The sequence below is a fragment of the Oncorhynchus masou genome, unplaced genomic scaffold (genome assembly GCF_036934945.1).
Source record: "Oncorhynchus masou masou isolate Uvic2021 unplaced genomic scaffold, UVic_Omas_1.1 unplaced_scaffold_1052, whole genome shotgun sequence".
NCBI lineage: Eukaryota > Metazoa > Chordata > Actinopteri > Salmoniformes > Salmonidae > Oncorhynchus > Oncorhynchus masou.
Genome location: NW_027000226.1, coordinates 89,357 through 110,862, shown reverse-complemented (window position 1 = coordinate 110,862; position 21,506 = coordinate 89,357). Strand labels below are relative to the sequence as shown.

The 21,506-nt window shown below is 45.5% G+C and overlaps 1 pseudogene; it reads left to right on the top strand.

Annotated features, from left to right (window-relative positions):
• Positions 1-21,506, top strand: part of LOC135528872 (ABC transporter G family member 20-like) — a 56,833-nt pseudogene that overhangs the window by 10,021 nt on the left and 25,306 nt on the right.

Below are 21,506 nucleotides of genomic sequence, written 5' to 3'. Positions count from 1 at the left end.
TTTGGTCTGGGATAGTTTCCTGTTGCCCATGACGTTCATTTGGTCTGGGATAGTTTCCTGTTGCCCATGATGTTCATTTGGCCTGGGATAGTTTCCTGTTGCCCATGATGTTCATTTGGTCTGGGATAGTTTCCTGTTGCCCATGACGTTCATTTGGTCTGGGATAGTTTCCTGTTGCCCATGATGTTCATTTGGCCTGGGATAGTTTCCTGTTGCCCATGACGTTCATTTGGTCTGGGATAGTTTCCTGTTGCCCATGACGTTCATTTGGCCTGGGATAGTTTCCTGTTGCCCATGACGTTCATTTGGTCTGGGATAGTTTCCTGTTGCCCATGACGTTCATTTGGTCTGGGATAGTTTCCTGTTGCCCATGACGTTCATTTGGCGTGGGATAGTTTCCTGCTGCCCATGATGTTCATTTGGCCTGGGATAGTTTCCTGTTGCCCATGATGTTCATTTGGCCTGGGATAGTTTCCTGTTGCCCATGACGTTCATTTGGCCTGGGATAGTTTCCTGTTGCCCATGACGTTCATTTGGCCTGGGATAGTTTCCTGTTGCCCATGATGTTCATTTGGCCTGGGATAGTTTCCTGTTGCCCATGATGTTCATTTGGCCTGGGATAGTTTCCTGTTGCCCATGATGTTCATTTGGCCTGGGATAGTTTCCTGTTGCCCATGACGTTCATTTGGCCTGGGATAGTTTCCTGTTGCCCATGATGTTCATTTGGCGTGGGATAGTTTCCTGTTGCCCATGATGTTCATTTGGCCTGGGATAGTTTCCTGTTGCCCATGACGTTCATTTGGCCTGGGATAGTTTCCTGTTGCCCATGACGTTCATTTGGCCTGGTATAGTTTCCTGTTGCCCATGACGTTCATTTGGCCTGGGATAGTTTCCTGTTGCCCATGACGTTCATTTGGTCTGGGATAGTTTCCTGTTGCCCATGATGTTCATTTGGCCTGGGATAGTTTCCTGTTGCCCATGACGTTCATTTGGCCTGGGATAGTTTCCTGTTGCCCATGACGTTCATTTGGCCTGGGATAGTTTCCTGTTGCCCATGACGTTCATTTGGCCTGGGATAGTTTCCTGTTGCCCATGACGTTCATTTGGCCTGGGATAGTTTCCTGTTGCCCATGACGAGGAGGGGCCAAATACAGAGGCAGTGACCCATGTCCACATTATGGAGATGGAATGGACTTATCAGTCCCCAGAACACACACACCTTTCTGGGTGAAAGGGTTAGTGGGTTGAAGGGTTAGTGGGTTGAAGGGTTAGTGGGTTGAAGGGTTAGTGGGTTGAAGGGTTAGTGGGTTGAAGGGTTAATGGGTTAGTGGGTTGAAGGGTTAGTGGGTTGAAGGGTTAGTGGATTGAAGGGTTAGTGGGTTGAAGGGTTAGTGGGTTGAAGGGTTAGTGGGTTCGTGGGTTGAGGGGTTAGTGGGTTGAAGGGTTAGTGGGTTGAAGGGTTGAAGGGTTAAAGGGTTAGTGGGTTGAGGGGTTAGTGGGTTAGTGGGTTGAAGGGTTAGTGGGTTGAAGGGTTAAAGGGTTAGTGGGTTAGTGGGTTGAAGGGTTAGTGGGTTAGTGGGTTGAGGGGTTAGTGGGTTGAAGGGTTAGTGGGTTGAAGGGTTAGTGGGTTGAAGGGTTAGTGGGTTAAAGGGTTAGTGGGTTAAAGGGTTAGTGGGTTGAAGGGTTAGTGGGTTGATTGGTTAGTGGGTTGAGGGGTTAGTGGGTTAGTGGGTTGAAGGGTTAGTGGGTTGAAGGGTTAGTGGGTTGAGGGGTTAGTGGGTTGAAGGGTTAGTGGGTTAAAGGGTTAGTGGGTTGAAGGGTTAGTGGGTTGAAGGGTTAGTGGATTGAAGGGTTAGTGGGTTGAAGGGTTAGTGGGTTGAAGTGTTAGTGGATTGAAGGGTTAGTGGGTTGAAGGGTTAGTGGGTTGAAGTGTTAGTGGATTGAAGGGTTAGTGGGTTGAAGGGTTAGTAGGTTAAAGGGTTAGTGGGTTAGTGGGTTGAAGGGTTAGTGGATTGAATGGTTAGTGGATTGAAGGGTTAATGGGTTAGTGGGTCTCAATCTCCTCCCTCTCTTCTAACCGGCATAGGTCCATGATTACATCATGTCCACAAAACCATGTGACCTGTGCCTAGAGACTATGGCTGAGTCCCCAATTGCACCCTATTCCCTATACACAGTGCCCTGGTCACTAGTAGTGCACTAGTATATCCCATTTTGATCTGGGGACAAAGTAGGCTACAGCCAAGGCTCAGATGTCTAGAAATAGAAGGAAACAGTTTCCTCCTGAGTGAGTTTCTGTTTGTGTGTCACGGCTTCTGTAAAAATGCTGTGTTTTTGCGACAGACATCTGTCAAGATGTCAATGCCAAAAGAAGGCTCCCTCACTGACTGTACAGAACCAACAGCTCTCTGTCCCAGTATCCTGACTGTACAGAACCAACAGCTCTCTGTCCCAGTATCCTGACTGTACAGAACCAACAGCTCTCTGTCCCAGTATCCTGACTGTACAGAACCAACAGCTCTCTGTCCCAGTATCCTGACTGTACAGAACCAACAGCTCTCAGTCTCAGTATTCTGACTGTACAGAACCAACAGCTCTCTGTCCCAGTATTCTGACTGTACAGAACCAACAGCTCTCTGTCCCAGTATCCTGACTGTACAGAACCAACAGCTCTCTGTCCCAGTATCCTGACTGTACAGAACCAACAGCTCTCTGTCCCAGTATCCTGACTGTACAGAACCAACAGCTCTCAGTCCCAGTATCCTGACTGTACAGAACCAACAGCTCTCTGTCCCAGTATCCTGACTGTACAGAACCAACAGCTCTCTGTCCCAGTATCCTGACTGTACAGAACCAACAGCTCTCTGTCCCAGTATCCTGACTGTACAGAACCAACAGCTCTCAGTCCCAGTATCCTGACTGTACAGAACCAACAGCTCTCTGTCCCAGTATCCTGACTGTACAGAACCAACAGCTCTCTGTCCCAGTATCCTGACTGTACAGAACCGACAGCTCTCTGTCCCAGTATCCTGACTGTACAGAAGCAACAGCTCTCTGTCCCAGTATCCTGACTGTACAGAAGCAACAGCTCTCTGTCCCAGTATCCTGACTGTACAGAAGCAACGCCTCCAGATAAATGTATCTTAACTAACTCACCAATTATGTCATAGTAGTGTAATTGGCCCTTGAACCTGTGAAAGTACTGGTGTGGCCCCCAGCTCTCGGCATCCCCCCTACCTCACAAGGACCCAGTGCTACCCTGTAGTACAATAAACATCCCTCTTATACCTCACAAGGACCCTTTAGTACAATAAACATCCCCCTTATACCTCACAAGGACCCAGTACTGCCCTGTAGTACAATAAACATCCCTCTTGTACTTCACAAGGTTAATGTTGCAGGGTTTCTCTGCTGCCTTACCAGCCCTGCTAACACACCTACGACACTGAGAAACCAGTGAGTGTGACCCATGTCAAACAAATGCAGCTGGATGGATCAGATATATCAGGTGTTTTATGTAACATTGTGTGTGTGTGTGTGTGTGTGTGTGTGTGTGTGTGTGTGTGTGTGTGTGTGTGTGTGTGTGTGTGTGTGTGTGTGTGTGTGTGTGTTTACAGCGGAGGGCAGAAACGGAGGGTGTCTCTAGGAGCAGCCTTACTTCAAAACCCCCAGTTATTGATTCTGGATGAACCCACAGTCGGGGTGGACCCTGTGCTGAGAGCCAAGTATGTACTGCACACACACACACACACACACACACACACACACACACACACACACACACACACACACACACACACACACACACACACACACACATACAAAACCTTCTACAACAATTCACCTGCTTCACATTTCCCCCTTTTACATCCAATATAATGCATGTCACATACAGTCTGAAGATAACAGAGTAGTTTATGAACAACACTCTGTCTCCAACAGTCTGAACCTGTCAAACACACTCTCTGCCCCTCATTACAGAATCCATTTTGTCTCTCATTCAGAATGACTGTTGGAAGTATCTGGGTGAATAATCTGATTGTGTAATGGTACCAGTGCTCTGTTACAAAGCCCAGCCAAATCAGTCCAGTCAGGGTAATCCCAGGCAGGTCATTAGGCTAAGGCTGTGTGTCAAATGGCACCCTATTCCCTTTATAGTGCACTACCAGGGCTCATAGAGCTCTGGTAAGTAGTGCCCTTTATAGAGAATAGGGTGCCATTTGGGACCATAGGATGTTGCCCCTAAACTGAGTTGTGTCATGTGTCCCTGTAGGATCTGGCAGCATCTAGTAGAGATTGTGAAAACTGGAAAAGTATCAGTCGTCATCACCACTCACTACATAGAGGAGGCCAGGCAAGCCAACGTGGTAAGATACAGTCTATATACATGATAACTACCTACTGATAGACACTACATAGAGGAGGCCAGGCAAGCCAACGTGGTAAGATACAGTCTATATACATGATAACTACCTACTGATAGACACTACATAGAGGAGGCCAGGCAAGCCAACGTGGTAAGATACAGTCTGTATGCATGATAACTACCTACTGATAGACACTACATAGAGGAGGCCAGGCAAGCCAACGTGGTAAGATACAGTCTATATACATGATAATTACCTACTGATAGACACTACATAGAGGAGGCCAGGCAAGCCAACGTGGTAAGTTACAGTCTATATACATGATAACTACCTACTGATAGACACTACATAGAGGAGGCCAGGCAAGCCAACGTGGTAAGATACAGTCTATATACATGATAACTACCTACTGATAGACACTACATAGAGGAGGCCAGGCAAGCCAACGTGGTAAGATACAGTCTATATACATGATAACTACCTACTGATAGACACTACATAGAGGAGGCCAGGCAAGCCAACGTGGTAAGATACAGTCTATATACATGATAACTACCTACTGATAGACACTACATAGAGGAGGCCAGGCAAGACAACGTGGTAAGATACAGTCTATATACATGATAACTACCTACTGATACACTACATAGAGGAGGCCAGGCAAGCCAACGTGGTAAGATACAGTCTATATACATGATAACTACCTACTGATAGACACTACATAGAGGAGGCCAGGCAAGCCAACGTGGTAAGATACAGTCTATATACATGATAACTACCTACTGATAGACACTACATAGAGGAGGCCAGGCAAGCCAATGTGGTAAGACACTCACTCTGTCACACACAGTCCTTTTGTCAAATGCTCCTCTGTGAACGCTGTGCCTTGTTTATCTGTTGTCATAAGAGGAAATGGGAAACAGACACAGCTTAACTGACCGTCCCTCCTCAAATACTTTATGAGCAGGCAATTATCAGGTCCCCTCTGCTGAGAAACAATGGGTCCTTTGGTAGTTCCTGTCGTTCTTCTGTGTTTTACCGTTTTAGAAAGGGGGGAGAGGTGCACTATGGGTCTGCGTGTGTGTCACAGCATCAGTGGTCTGGTTGTCTTCAATCAGAACACACTATTCCAGTTGTATACACTATTCCAGTTATATACACTATTCCAGTTTTATTCCAGTTATATACACTGTTCCATTTATATACACTATTCCAGTTTTATTCCAGTTATATACACTATTCCAGTTGTATACACTATTCCAGTTGTATACACCATTCCAGTTATATACACCATTCCAGTTATATACACTATTCCAGTTATATACACTATTCCAGTTGTATACACTATTCCAGTTATATACACTATTCCAGGTATATACACTATTCCAGTTTTATTTCAGTTATATACACTATTCCAGTTGTATACGCCATTCCAGTTATATACACTATTCCAGTTGTATACACCATTCCAGTTATATACGCTATTCCAGTTATATACACTATTCCAGTTGTATACACCATTCCAGTTATATACACTATTCCAGTTGTATACACCATTCCAGTTATATACGCTATTCCAGTTATATACACTATTCCAGTTGTATACACTATTCCAGTTGTATACACTATTCCAGTTGTATACACTATTCCAGTTGTATACACTATTCCAGTTGTATACACTATTCCAGCTGTATACACTATTCCAGTTGTATGGCCCTCACCATGTTCTCCATCAGACTAGTAGTGTTCATTCCCTATCCTGACTGGTTCAAAGTCTAATGCCTAGGAGCTACTGCTCTGTAAATCTACAGATTAGGTTACTGTAAAACCTTTTTCCTGGTTTTCCTCTGAGATGATGTTTGTTTCTGAGCAGCCTTTTTCCTCATTGAGGAAATGAAATGTGATAGAGTGGTGAAGGGGACATGAACTACAGTACTGGGGGGATGTTTTGGTCCTGTACCACATTAACTACTGTACTGAGGGATGTTTTGGTCCTGTACCACATGAACTATGAACTACAGTACTGAGGGATGTTTTGGTCCTGTACCACATTAACTACTGTACTGAGGGATGTTTTGGTCCTGTACCCCATGAACTATGAACTACAGTACTGAGGGATGTTTTGGTCCTGTACCACATTAACTACTGTACTGAGGGATGTTTTGGTTCTGTACCACATTAACTACAGTACTGAGGGATGTTTTGGTCCTGTACCCCATGAACTACAGTACTGAGGGATGTTTTGGTCCTGAACCACATGAACTACAGTACTGAGGGATGTTTTGGTTCTGTACCACATGAACTATGAACTACTGTCCTGAGGGATGCTTTGGTCCTGTACCACATGAACTACAGTAGTGAGGGATGTTTTGGTCCTGTACCACATGAACTATGAACTACTGTACTGAGGGGATGTTTTGGTCCTGTACCACATGAACTATGAACTACAGTACTGAGGGATGTTTTGGTCCTGTACCACATGAACTATGAACTACAGTACTGAGGGATGTTTTGGTCCTGTACCACATGAACTACAGTACTGAGGGATGTTTTGGTTCTGTACCACATGAACTACAGTACTGAGGGATGTTTTGGTCCTGTACCACATGGACTACAGTACTGAGGGATGTTTTGGTCCTGTACCACATAAACTACAGTACTGAGGGATGTTTTCGTCCTGTACCACATGGACTACAGTCCTGAGGGATGTTTTGGTCCTGTACCACATGAACTACAGTACTGAGGGATGTTTTGGTCCTGTACCACATGAACTACAGTACTGAGGGATGTTTTGGTCCTGTACCCCATGAACTACAGTACTGAGGGATGTTTTGGTCCTGTACCACATGGACTACAGTACTGAGGGATGTTTTGGTCCTGTACCACATGGACTACAGTACTGAGGGATGTTTTGGTCCTGTACCACATGAACTATGAACTACAGTACTGAATACTACAGTATTTACATGCCTTATTTGTTCATATCTGCTCAGAGCTTCATTTGAGCAAACTGGTTGTTTAAGATCCATATGCTTGCTCATATTGTATTCTTAACAGATTTCATGAGGAGATTCATGAGCAGATTCATAAACAGATTTCATGAGGAGATTCATGAGCAGATTTCATGAACAGATTTCATGAACAGATTCATGAGCAGATTTCATGAACTGATTCATAAGCAGGTGGAAAAAAACATACAGTAAGAATATACAGTAGATTGTCTGTAAATAACTGATGTGAATATGTACAGAAAACCAAAGGAGAAAGTCTTCACAGTATATCTGGTTATTTGTCTCAATGGGCCATGGTCAAAAGTAGTGCACTAAATAGGGAATAGGGTGCCGTTTGGTACGCGCAATAGATGTCCTTTACAATACAGATCTAAGATCAGATTACATTTAACCCCCATAGAGCTATGTCAATATAGGGTTGGAACATATCTGACCCTGTGTCTGAGGTATCAGTGGTTAGTGGTAACTTCTGCCTACTGTACTCCATCCCCTCTGAACTATTACCACGAGAAAGACATTTAGACAACTTCTGCCTACTGTACTCCATCCCCTCTGAACTATTACCACGAGAAAGACATTTAGACAACTTCTGCCTGCTGTACTCCATCCCCTCTGTCCTATTACCACGAGACAGACATTTAGACAACTTCTGCCTGCTGTACTCCATCCCCTCTGACCTATTACCACGAGACAGACATTTAGACAACTTCTGCCTGCTGTACTCCATCCCCTCTGACCTATTAACACGAGACAGACATTTAGACAACTTCTACCTACTGTATTCCCTCTGACCTATTACCACGAGAAAGACATTTACATCTGAGTAATTTAGCAGATGTTGTTATCCAGAGAGCTGGATCAGTTCTCACTTCTCTATTGTAGCCAGTTCCATTGTCCTGCTGAACCACTAAGGCAGAAGTGAAAGTAGTGTGAAGTGCATAGTACTGTATTCTGCATTTAGCTTCTCACACTCAACACAGATCTGATGGAAACACACTGATAAGACTCTCTATGTTCCAAATGGCACCATATTATTATTATTATTATAGTGCACTTCTTTCTACTAGGACCCATAGGGCTCAGGTTAAAAGTAGTGCACGAAATAGGGAATAGGGTGTCATTTGGGACACAGGGGGTTCCTTGTACCACCTGTGTAATGTATTCAGACTGTATTTAGGGCACATTCTATCACCACAAAGTGTGTTCTAGTCTACAGTTCTACCTCTGTGTTCTAGTCTACAGTTCTACCTCTGTGTTCTAGTCCACAGTTCTACCTCTGTGTTCTACTCTACAGTTCTACCTCTGTGTTCTACTCTACAGTTCTACCTCTGTGTTCTACTCTACAGTTCTACCTCTGTGTTCTACTCTACAGTTCTACCTCTGTGTTCTAGTCTACAGTTCTACCTCTGTGTTCTAGTCTACAGTTCTACCTCTGTGTTCTAGTCTACAGTTCTACCTCTGTGTTCTAGTCTACAGTTCTACTCTGTGTTCTGTCTACAGTTCTACCTCTGTGTTCTCTACAGTTCTACCTCTGTGTTCTAGTCTACAGTTCTACCTCTGTGTTCTACTCTACAGTTCTACCTCTGTGTTCTACCTCTGTGTTCTCTACAGTTCTACCTCTGTGTTCTAGTCTACAGTTCTACCTCTGTGTTCTAGTCTACAGTTCTACCTCTGTGTTCTAGTCTACAGTTCTACCTCTGTGTTCTACTCTACAGTTCTACCTCTGTGTTCTAGTCTACAGTTCTACCTCTGTGTTCTAGTCTACAGTACTACCTCTGTGTTCTACTCTACAGTTCTACCTCTGTGTTCTACTCTACAGTACTACCTCTGTGTTCTACTCTACAGTTCTACCTCTGTGTTCTAGTCTACAGTACTACCTCTGTGTTCTAGTCTACAGTTCTACCTCTGTGTTATATTCATCCATAAGAACTCATGGCTTCATTATAAACACCTTGTTGGTCATCAGTTTGTCAATGGCCCAATGCAGATAACAACATCAACAAATACCTAATTCGACCTAATACTTTCTACTAACCCGGAGAGAATAATCTAACTATTGATAACTGAGATCAGATCGTAATTTAACTGTAATTGCAAGAACGCTTACAAAACAGAGTTTCAATTTAAATACTTGTGAGGTAACAACAACGCTCACTAACTTAAAATGAAAACTATAAGAAGACAATAACATGTGAGAGAAATAACCTACCTTGGTTAAATGACAGCCTGTGGTAAAATCAGGGTCTAATAGAAAGGAAGAAATCACTAAAAACATGTGGACAGAAATCTGTTCAGAGAGCTGAGAAACAAGGTCATCTCCAGCTACAAGGTCATCTCCAGCTAAGACAATCAACAGACAACTTCTTCATAAATGAGGTGAAAGGTGATTTGGAAAAACGGACAGTTTCACAGGAAAGACACATTTAAGGGAGATATACAACTGGAAGGTGATGGAAGATTGATAGAGGATAGCTACTCTCTAGCCACTATTTTAATCATGTCTTTATTCAGTTTACAGTGAGCAAGTTATGTATCACCCAATGTGGTGAATTTTTCACAATGTTTGATATGATTCCAACTACTGAATCAGGCCCCTTTCTCAGTAAATACAAGGCTCCAGTGTTCACAGAGAGAAAACCAACAAGGACATAGGTGACATGATGACTGGGCCTGAGCCTTCACCACCTGACGTTAGTGATATAATTATACCATGAGCAGATATCTCTCCTGTCACACTAAGACCTGTCCTACAGGAACATTCATGACTAAGGCTCTTTCTTAATCTTTCCTTGATTCCTCACATCCTCTCTCCTCCTTCCTCAACTCCATTGTAAATAACCCTGCTGTTTTCTATCTCTCCAGGTGGGTCTGATGAGGAATGGCCGACTGTTGGCCGAGGGACATCCAGAAACCATGATGAAACAGCACAATGCACCAGTGAGTACCGTACAACAGAGTGGACTGCTGACGGAGTAGACTGCTGACGGAGTGGACTGCTGACGGAGTGGACTGCTGACGGAGTGGACTGCTGACGGAGTGGACTGCTGACGGGGTGGACTGCTGACGGAGTGGACTGCTGACGGAGTGGACTGCTGACGGAGTGGACTGCTGACGGAGTGGACTGCTGACGGAGTAGACTGCTGACGGGGTGGACTGCTGACGGAGTGGACTGCTGACGGAGTGGACTGCTGACGGAGTGGACTGCTGACGGGGTGGACTGCTGGGGTGGACTGCTGGACGGGGTGGACTGCTGACGGAGTAGACTGCTGACGGAGTGGACTGCTGACGGAGTGGACTGCTGACGGAGTGGACTGCTGACGGAGTGGACTGCTGACGGGGTGGACTGCTGACGGAGTGGACTGCTGACGGAGTGGACTGCTGACGGGGTGGACTGCTGGACGGAGTGGACTGCTGACGGGGTGGACTGCTGACGGAGTGGACTGCTGACGGAGTGGACTGCTGACGGAGTGGACTGCTGACGGGGTGGACTGCTGACGGAGTGGACTGCTGACGGAGTGGACTGCTGACGGGGTGGACTGCTGACGGGGTGGACTGCTGACGGAGTGGACTGCTGGACGGGGTGGACTGCTGACGGGGTGGACTGCTGACGGAGTGGACTGCTGACGGAGTGGACTGCTGACGGGGTGGACTGCTGACGGAGTGGACTGCTGACGGGGTGGACTGCTGACGGGGTGGACTGCTGACGGAGTGGTCTGCTGACGGGGTGGACTGCTGACGGAGTAGACTGCTGACGGGGTGGACTGCTGACGGAGTGGACTGCTGACGGAGTGGACTGCTGACGGAGTGGACTGCTGACGGGGTGGACTGCTGACGGGGTGGACTGCTGACGGAGTGGACTGCTGACGGTGTGGACTGCTGACGGAGTGGACTGCTGACGGAGTGGACTGCTGACGGAGTGGACTGCTGACGGAGTGGACTGCTGACGGAGGGGACTGCTGACGGAGTGGACTGCTGACGGAGTGGACTGCTGACGGAGTGGACTGCTGACGGAGTGGACTGCTGACGGAGTGGACTGTTGACAGATTAGACTGCAGACGGAGTAGACTGCAGACGTAGTGGACTGCAGACGGAGTGGACTGCTAATAGAATTTACATCTATCAGTGTTGAGGCCTAGCATTTTTGTTGGCTAATAGTGTTGTTAGCTTTGTGAAATGTTAACGACTAACAGTGTTGACCCCAAACAGTGTTGTCGACTTACCATTTTAACCCTTGACTTTTGTCTTTGTGTCCAGTTATTTTTTTCTGTCTGCTAACAGTAACCTTTTATCACCACTAGACAACAGTCCTGTTAACAGTAACCCTTTATCACCACTAGACAACAGTCCTGCTAACAGTAACCCTTTATCACCACTAGACAACAGTCCTGCTGACAGTAACCCTTTATCACCACTAGACAACAGTCCTGCTGACAGTAACCCTTTATCACCACGAGACAACAGTCCTGCTGACATTAACCCTTTATCACCACTAGACAACAGTCCTGCTGACAGTAACCCTTTATCACCACTAGACAACAGTAACCCTTTATCACCACTAGACAACAGTCCTGCTAACAGTAACCCTTTATCACCACTAGACAACAGTCCTGCTGACAGTAACCCTTTATCACCACTAGACAACAGTAACCCTTTATCACCACTAGACAACAGTAACCCTTTATCACCACTAGACAACAGTCCTGCTGACAGTAACCCTTTATCACCACTAGACAACAGTCCTGCTAACAGTAACCCTTTATCACCACTAGACAACAGTCCTGCTGACAGTAACCCTTTATCACCACTAGACAACAGTAACCCTTTATCACCACTAGACAACAGTCCTGCTAACAGTAACCCTTTATCACCACTAGACAACAGTAACCCTTTATCACCACTAGACAACAGTAACCCTTTATCACCACTAGACAACAGTCCTGCTGACAGTAACCCTTTATCACCACTAGACAACAGTAACCCTTTATCACCACTAGACAACAGTCCTGCTGACAGTAACCCTTTATCACCACTAGACAACAGTCCTGCTAACAGTAACCCTTTATCACCACTAGACAACAGTCCTGCTAACAGTAACCCTTTATCACCACTAGACAACAGTAACCCTTTATCACCACTAGACAACAGTCCTGCCAACAGTAACCCTTTATCACCACTAGACAACAGTAACCCTTTATCACCACTAGACAACAGTCCTGCTGACAGTAACCCTTTATCACCACTAGACAACAGTCCTGCCAACAGTAACCCTTTATCACCACTAGACAACAGTCCTGCTGACAGTAACCCTTTATCACCACTAGACAACAGTCCTGCTAACAGTAACCCTTTATCACCACTAGACGACAGTAACCCTTTATCACCACTAGACAACAGTAACCCTTTATCACCACTAGACAACAGTAACCCTTTATCACCACTAGACAACAGTCCTGCTAACAGTAACCCTTTATCACCACTAGACAACAGTCCTGCTGACAGTAACCCTTTATCACCACTAGACAACAGTAACCCTTTATCACCACTAGACAACAGTCCTGCTAACAGTAACCCTTTATCACCACTAGACAACAGTCCTGCTAACAGTAACGATTTATCACCACTAGACAACAGTAACCCTTTATCACCACTAGACAACAGTAACCCTTTATCACCACTAGACAACAGTAACCCTTTATCACCACTAGACAACAGTAAATCAAATCAAATCAAATTTATTTATATAGCCCTTCGTACATCAGCTGATATCTCAAAGTGCTGTACAGAAACCCAGCCTAAAACCCCAAACAGCAAGCAATGCAGGTGTAGAAGCACGGTGGTTAGGAAAAACTCCCTAGAAAGGCCAAAACCTAGGAAGAAACCTAGAGAGGAACCAGGCTATGTGGGGTGGCCAGTCCTCTTCTGGCTGTGCCGGGTAGAGATTATAACAGAACATGGCAAAGATGTTCAAATGTTCATAAATGACCAGCATGGTCGAATAATAATAAGGCAGAACAGTTGAAACTGGAGCAGCAGCACGGCCAGGTGGACTGGGGACAGCAAGGAGTCATCATGTCAGGTAGTCCTGGGGCATGGTCCTAGGGCTCAGGTCCTCCGAGAGAGAAAGAAAGAGAATTAGAGAGAGCATGGATTATAACAGAACATGGCCAGATGTTCCTCCAGCATGGAGAATAAGAGAAAGAACAGTTGAAACTAGCAGCAGAGCCATGGATGTGGGGTGGCCAGTCCTGGGGCATGGTCTGGCTGTGCCGGAGAAAGAAAGAGAATTAGCACAGGTGGCCAGTCCTCTTCTGGCTGTGGCCAAGATGTTCAAATGTTCAAATGTTCATAAATGACCAGCATGGTCGAATAATAATAAGGCAGAACAGTTGAAACTGGAGCAGCAGCACGGCCAGGTGGACTGGGGACAGCAAGGAGTCATCATGTCAGGTAGTCCTGGGGCATGGTCCTAGGGCTCAGGTCCTCCGAGAGAGAGAAGGAGAGAATTAGAGAGAGCATATGTGGGGTGGCCAGTCCTCTTCTGGCTGTGCCGGGTAGAGATTATAACAGAACATGGCCAAGATGTTCAAATGTTCATAAATGACCAGCATGGTCGAATAATAATAAGGCAGAACAGTTGAAACTGGAGCAGCAGCACGGCCAGGTGGACTGGGGACAGCAAGGAGTCATCATGTCAGGTAGTCCTGGGGCATGGTCCTAGGGCTCAGGTCCTCCGAGAGAGAGAAAGAGAGAATTAGAGAACGCACACTTAGATTCACACAGGACACCGAATTGGACAGGAGAAGTACTCCAGATATAACAAAATGACCACAGTCCCCCGACACATAAACTACTGCAGCATAAATACTGGAGGCTGAGACAGGAGGGGTCTGGAGACACTGTGGCCCCATCCGAGGACACCCCTGGACAGAGCCAAACAGGAAGGATATAACCCCACCCACTTTGCCAAAGCACAGCCCCCACACCACTACACAGTAACCCTTTATTACCACTAGACAACATTAACCCTTTATCACCACTAGACAACAGTAACCCTTTATCACCACTAGACAACAGTAACCCTTTATCACCACGAGACAACAGTCCTGCTGACAGTAACCCTTTATCACCACTAGACAACAGTAACCCTTTATCACCACTAGACAACAGTAACCCTTTATCACCACTAGACAACAGTCCTGCTAACAGTAACCCTTTATCACCACTAGACAACAGTCCTGCTGACAGTAACCCTTTATCACCACTAGACAACAGTAACCCTTTATCACCACTAGACAACAGTCCTGCTGACAGTAACCCTTTATCACCACTAGACAACAGTCCTGCTGACAGTAACCCTTTATCACCACTAGACAACAGTCCTGCTGACAGTAACCCTTTATCACCACTAGACAACAGTCCTGTTGACAGTAACCCTTTATCACCACTAGACAACAGTCCTGCTAACAGTAACCATTTATCACCACTAGACAACAGTAACCCTTTATCACCACTAGACAACAGTAACCCTTTATCACCACTAGACAACAGTCCTGCTAACAGTAACCCTTTATCACCACTAGACAACAGTCCTGCTGACAGTAACCCTTTATCACCACTAGACAACAGTCCTGCTGACAGTAACCCTTTATCACCACTAGACAACAGTCCTGTTGACAGTAACCCTTTATCACCACTAGACAACAGTCCTGCTAACAGTAACCATTTATCACCACTAGACAACAGTAACCCTTTATCACCACTAGACAACAGTAACCCTTTATCACCACTAGACAACAGTCCTGCTAACAGTAACCCTTTATCACCACTAGACAACAGTCCTGCTAACAGTAACCCTTTATCACCACTAGACAACAGTAACCCTTTATCACCACTAGACAACAGTCCTGCTGACAGTAACCCTTTATCACCACTAGACAACAGTCCTGCTGACAGTAACCCTTTATCACCACTAGACAACAGTCCTGCTGACAGTAACCATTTATCACCACTAGACAACAGTAACCCTTTATCACCACTAGACAACAGTAACCCTTTATCACCACTAGACAACAGTAACCCTTTATCACCACTAGACAACAGTCCTGCTGACATTAACCCTTTATCACCACTAGACAACAGTCCTGCTGACAGTAACCCTTTATCACCACTAGACAACAGTCCTGCTAACAGTAACCCTTTATCACCACTAGACAACAGTCCTGCTGACAGTAACCCTTTATCACCACTAGACAACAGTCCTGCTGACAGTAACCCTTTATCACCACTAGACAACAGTCCTGCTGACAGTAACCCTTTATCACCACTAGACAACAGTAACCCTTTATCACCACTAGACAACAGTAACCCTTTATCACCACTAGACAACAGTAACCCTTTATCACCACTAGACAACAGTAACCCTTTATCACCACTAGACAACAGTCCTGCTAACAGTAACCCTTTATCACCACTAGACAACAGTAACCCTTTATCACCACTAGACAACAGTCCTGCTGACAGTAACCCTTTATCACCACTAGACAACAGTCCTGCTGACAGTAACCCTTTATCACCACTAGACAACAGTCCTGCTGACAGTAACCATTTATCACCACTAGACAACAGTAACCCTTTATCACCACTAGACAACAGTAACCCTTTATCACCACTAGACAACAGTAACCCTTTATCACCACTAGACAACAGTCCTGCTGACATTAACCCTTTATCACCACTAGACAACAGTCCTGCTGACAGTAACCCTTTATCACCACTAGACAACAGTCCTGCTAACAGTAACCCTTTATCACCACTAGACAACAGTAACCCTTTATCACCACTAGACAACAGTCCTGCTAACAGTAACCCTTTATCACCACTAGACAACAGTCCTGCTAACAGTAACCCTTTATCACCACTAGACAACAGTCCTGCTGACAGTAACCCTTTATCACCACTAGACAACAGTCCTGCTGACAGTAACCCTTTATCACCACTAGACAACAGTCCTGCTGACAGTAACCCTTTATCACCACTAGACAACAGTAACCCTTTATCACCACTAGACAACAGTAACCCTTTATCACCACTAGACAACAGTAACCCTTTATCACCACTAGACAACAGTAACCCTTTATCACCACTAGACAACAGTCCTGCTAACAGTAACCCTTTATCACCACTAGACAACAGTCCTGCTGACAGTAACCCTTTATCACCACTAGACAACAGTCCTGCTGACATTAACCCTTTATCACCACTAGACAACAGTAACCCTTTATCACCACTAGACAACAGTCCTGCTGACAGTAACCCTTTATCACCACTAGACAACAGTCCTGCTAACAGTAACCCTTTATCACCACGAGACAACAGTCCTGCTAACAGTAACCCTTTATCACCACTAGACAACAGTCCTGCTGACAGTAACCCTTTATCACCACTAGACAACAGTCCTGCTGACAGTAACCCTTTATCACCACTAGACAACAGTAACCCTTTATCACCACTAGACAACAGTAACCCTTTATCACCACTAGACAACAGTCCTGCTGACAGTAACCCTTTATCACCACTAGACAACAGTAACCCTTTATCACCACTAGACAACAGTCCTGCTGACAGTAACCCTTTATCACCACTAGACAACAGTCCTGCTGACAGTAACCCTTTATCACCACTAGACAACAGTAACCCTTTATCACCACTAGACAACAGTCCTGCTAACAGTAACCCTTTATCACCACTAGACAACAGTCCTGCTGACAGTAACCCTTTATCACCACTAGACAACAGTAACCCTTTATCACCACTAGACAACAGTCCTGACAACAGTAACCCTTTATCACCACTAGACAACAGTCCTGCTGACAGTAACCCTTTATCACCACTAGACAACAGTCCTGCTGACAGTAACCCTTTATCACCACGAGACAACAGTCCTGCCAACAGTAACCCTTTATCACCACTAGACAACAGTCCTGCCAACAGTAACCCTTTATCACCACTAGACAACAGTAACCCTTTATCACCACGAGACAACAGTCCTGCCAACAGTAACCCTTTATCACCACTAGACAACAGTCCTGCCAACAGTAACCCTTTATCACCACTAGACAACAGTAACCCTTTATCACCACTAGACAACAGTCCTGCTAACAGTAACCCTTTATCACCACTAGACAACAGTCCTGCTGACAGTAACCCTTTATCACCACTAGACAACAGTCCTGCTAACAGTAACCCTTTATCACCACTAGACAACAGTCCTGCTGACAGTAACCCTTTATCACCACTAGACAACAGTAACCCTTTATCACCAGTAGACAACAGTAACCCTTTATCACCACTAGACAACAGTCCTGCTGACAGTAACCCTTTATCACCACTAGACAACAGTCCTGCTGACAGTAACCCTTTATCACCACTAGACAACAGTAACCCTTTATCACCACTAGACAACAGTCCTGCTGACAGTAACCCTTTATCACCACTAGACAACAGTCCTGCTGACAGTAACCCTTTATCACCACTAGACAACAGTCCTGCTGACAGTAACCATTTATCACCACTAGACAACAGTCCTGCTAACAGTAACCCTTTATCACCACTAGACAACAGTCCTGCTGACAGTAACCCTTTATCACCACTAGACAACAGTAACCCTTTATCACCACTAGACAACAGTCCTGACAACAGTAACCCTTTATCACCACTAGACAACAGTCCTGCTGACAGTAACCCTTTATCACCACTAGACAACAGTAACCCTTTATCACCACTAGACAACAGTCCTGCTAACAGTAACCCTACATTAACCCTATTGCCGTCCTACCATCCACCCACCCACTGTAGACTCCTACAGCTATGTGAGACGTCTGATTGTGTTGACTGCTTTCTGTGTTGACCACTGATCATATAAACCCTTGACTGTGTTGTCTATCTCCTCTACTGCCCCATCCACCCACTGCAGACCCTGGAGAAAGCCTTCCTGCAGCTGTGTGAGACCTCAGACCAGGTGGGCTCCAAACACAGCACCTCCCCTCTGGGCGGAGTCCTAGAGAGCAGCCAATCATTCGAGAGCGGCCGGGACGAGAGTCTACCAATCCTGGGAGCCGGATCGGGACCAGTAGAAGAGCTGCCCAAATACTCAGGTAAATGTAGGGTTGTATGACACTACACTGTATATACTCAGGTAAATGTAGGGTTGTATGGACACTATACTGTATATACTCAGGTAAATGTAGGGTTGTATGGACACTACACTGTATATACTCAGGTAAATGTAGGGTTGTATGGACACTACACTGTATATACTCAGGTAAATGTAGGGTTGTATGGACACTACACTGTATATACTCAGGTAAATGTAGGGTTGTATGGACACTACACTGTAGACGAACATTGCTGCTTAAACTGTGTGTGTGTGTGTGTGTGTGTGTGTGTGTGTGTGTGTGTGTGTGTGTGTGTGTGTGTGTGTGTGTGTGTGTGTGTGTGTGTGTGTGTGTGTGTGTGTGTGTGTGTGTGTGTGTGTGTGTGTGTGTGTGTGTGTGTGTGTAGCGGACTGGAAGGTACGAGTCAGGCATGTGATGCCAAAGTGGAGGAACATCGCAGCTCTGATTATCAAGACCACGGTGCGGATGAAGAGAATGCCTGGGTGAGGATGATGATGGTGGTGGTAGTGATGGTGATAGGGATTTTGGTGGTGGTGGGGATGATGAAGGGTGGTGATGGTGGTGTGGGGGGGGGGGTGATGAATGGTGGTAGTGCTAATGGTAGTGGTGATGATGAAGGGTGATGGTGTTTATGAGGATGATAACGATTATAATGATGGTGGTGGTGGTGGTGATGAGGAGGAGGCAGAGGATGATGACGAAGAGGAGTAGTAGTAGAATGAGAATGAAAGATTTCCAATAGTATTTGACCCAGTGTCTGGTATCTGTCCAGGTCCCTGTGTTTCCAGTTCCTTCTGCCAGTCATCCAGATCTCTCTGATGTGTCTGTGTATCGGAGGAGACCCCAAAGGAATACAGGTGGCTGTGGTCAACAATGAGACCTCCTCCAGCTCCTATAGCCAATCCCTGCTCTCCTTCCTGGACAACTCCAGCGTGCAACAGGTACTGGACCAATCAACTGGGTGGCATTCATTATTGCATACCGTAGCAAAGCGTAGCAAAGCACGGAAAAGGAAAAACAAGCGTTTCTTATTGGACAAGTTCAGGTAGTCCCTCCCTGTTTCAGTCTGGAGGCAAACTAAATGTCCGTTTGTTCGGTATTGAGGGGTCAGGCAGAGTTTGTTGTGGAGGAGGGGCACGACCTAAAAGAGGAAGTAAGAAGAGTTACACTCTACTCTCAGTCCTTGTTTACCTCTAGGTAGCTGGTTTCACTTCTGCTCTGCTCTTTATCATTCCAAGAACACGTTCATGTGCTGTGTGTCTGTACAGAAACAAGCCAAGCAAAAGCACTTTCAGAGCGAACTCCATAATTCACCTTTAAAAGGAATTATGTGTTTTGTTATTACAGAACGGCGAAACAGTTTGAGTATCTACCACACTGTCCTCCTGGTCAAAATCCAGTGAGCAAAATTACGTCTAAAAGATGTATAGAGTACCACATTATGAGTCATAATACCCATAAAACCTAGCGGTCAAACAGGGAAATGGTTCCAATCATTTTTCCACCATTCATTTTTCCCATAGTGGATTTTAGAAACACTTTAAATAAGGGCTGTGTTTCATGTATTCTTACCCTGGGGTGACGTTTTGATAACCTTGTAAATCTCTTTAGGACAAAAAATAAATAAATGTCACCTTTATTTAAACAAGGTGCATTTTTTCTTGCTTTGACTGTGATATGTGATTGTTTATCTACCTTAGTCAAATGCTCTGACTGAAAGTCTCTCTGGATAAGAGCATCTGCTGAATTACCAAAATGGAAATCTGAAAATAAACATTATTCTAATGAGCTCCGCCCCCAAATAAAGACCACATTTGATTGGTCTGAACCGGACCAAATCTTAACCAATCAGAATGTCTGTTTCACAAGTGTGGACAGTACAGTAGAGTACAGTGCAGTGCTGTACAGTACACTTTTTTGGGACCAAATTGAGGCTGGACCGGATGTGTTTGGACGTTGAAATTAAGGCGTGTACAGAGGTGACCAGAAAACGTTGTCTGTGTTGAAATCAAAGCCAGGGCAGACGGACCAAATTTCAACGTCATTTCAACATCAATGGACAAAGGCATTGGACCGTACTCACTGGGAAGTAGTCCACTAGATGGAGGAATAGGGTGTAACACTGTCCTGCTGGTCAGACTTAGTCCACTAGATGGAGGAGTAGGGTGTAACACTGTCCTGCTGGTCAGACTTAGTCCACTAGTTGGAGGAGTAGGGTATAACACTGTCCTGCTGGTCAGACTTAGTCCACTAGATGGAGGAATAGGGTGTAACACTGTCCTCCTGGTCAGACTTAGTCCACTAGATGGAGGAATAGGGTGTAACACTGTCCTGCTGGTCAGACTTAGTCCACTAGATGGAGGAATAGGGTGTAACACTGTCCTGCTGGTCAGACTTAGTCCACTAGATGGAGGAATAGGGTGTAACACTGTCCTGCTGGTCAGACTTAGTCCACTAGATGGAGGAATAGGGTGTAACACTGTCCTCCTGGTCAGACTTAGTCCACTAGATGGAGGAGTAGGGTGTAACACTGTCCTGCTGGTCAGACTTAGTCCACTAGATGGAGGAATAGGGTGTAACACTGTCCTGCTGGTCAGACTTAGTCCACTAGATGGAGGAATAGGGTGTAACACTGTCCTGCTGGTCAGACTTAGTCCACTAGATGGAGGAATAGGGTGTAACACTGTCCTCCTGGTCAGACTTAGTCCACTAGATGGAGGAATAGGGTGTAACACTGTCCTGCTGGTCAGACTTAGTCCACTAGATGGAGGAATAGGGTGTAACACTGTCCTGCTGGTCAGACTTAGTCCACTAGATGGAGGAATAGGGTGTAACACTGTCCTGCTGGTCAGACTTAGTCCACTAGATGGAGGAATAGGGTGTAACACTGTCCTCCTGGTCAGACTTAGTCCACTAGATGGAGGAATAGGGTGTAACACTGTCCTGCTGGTCAG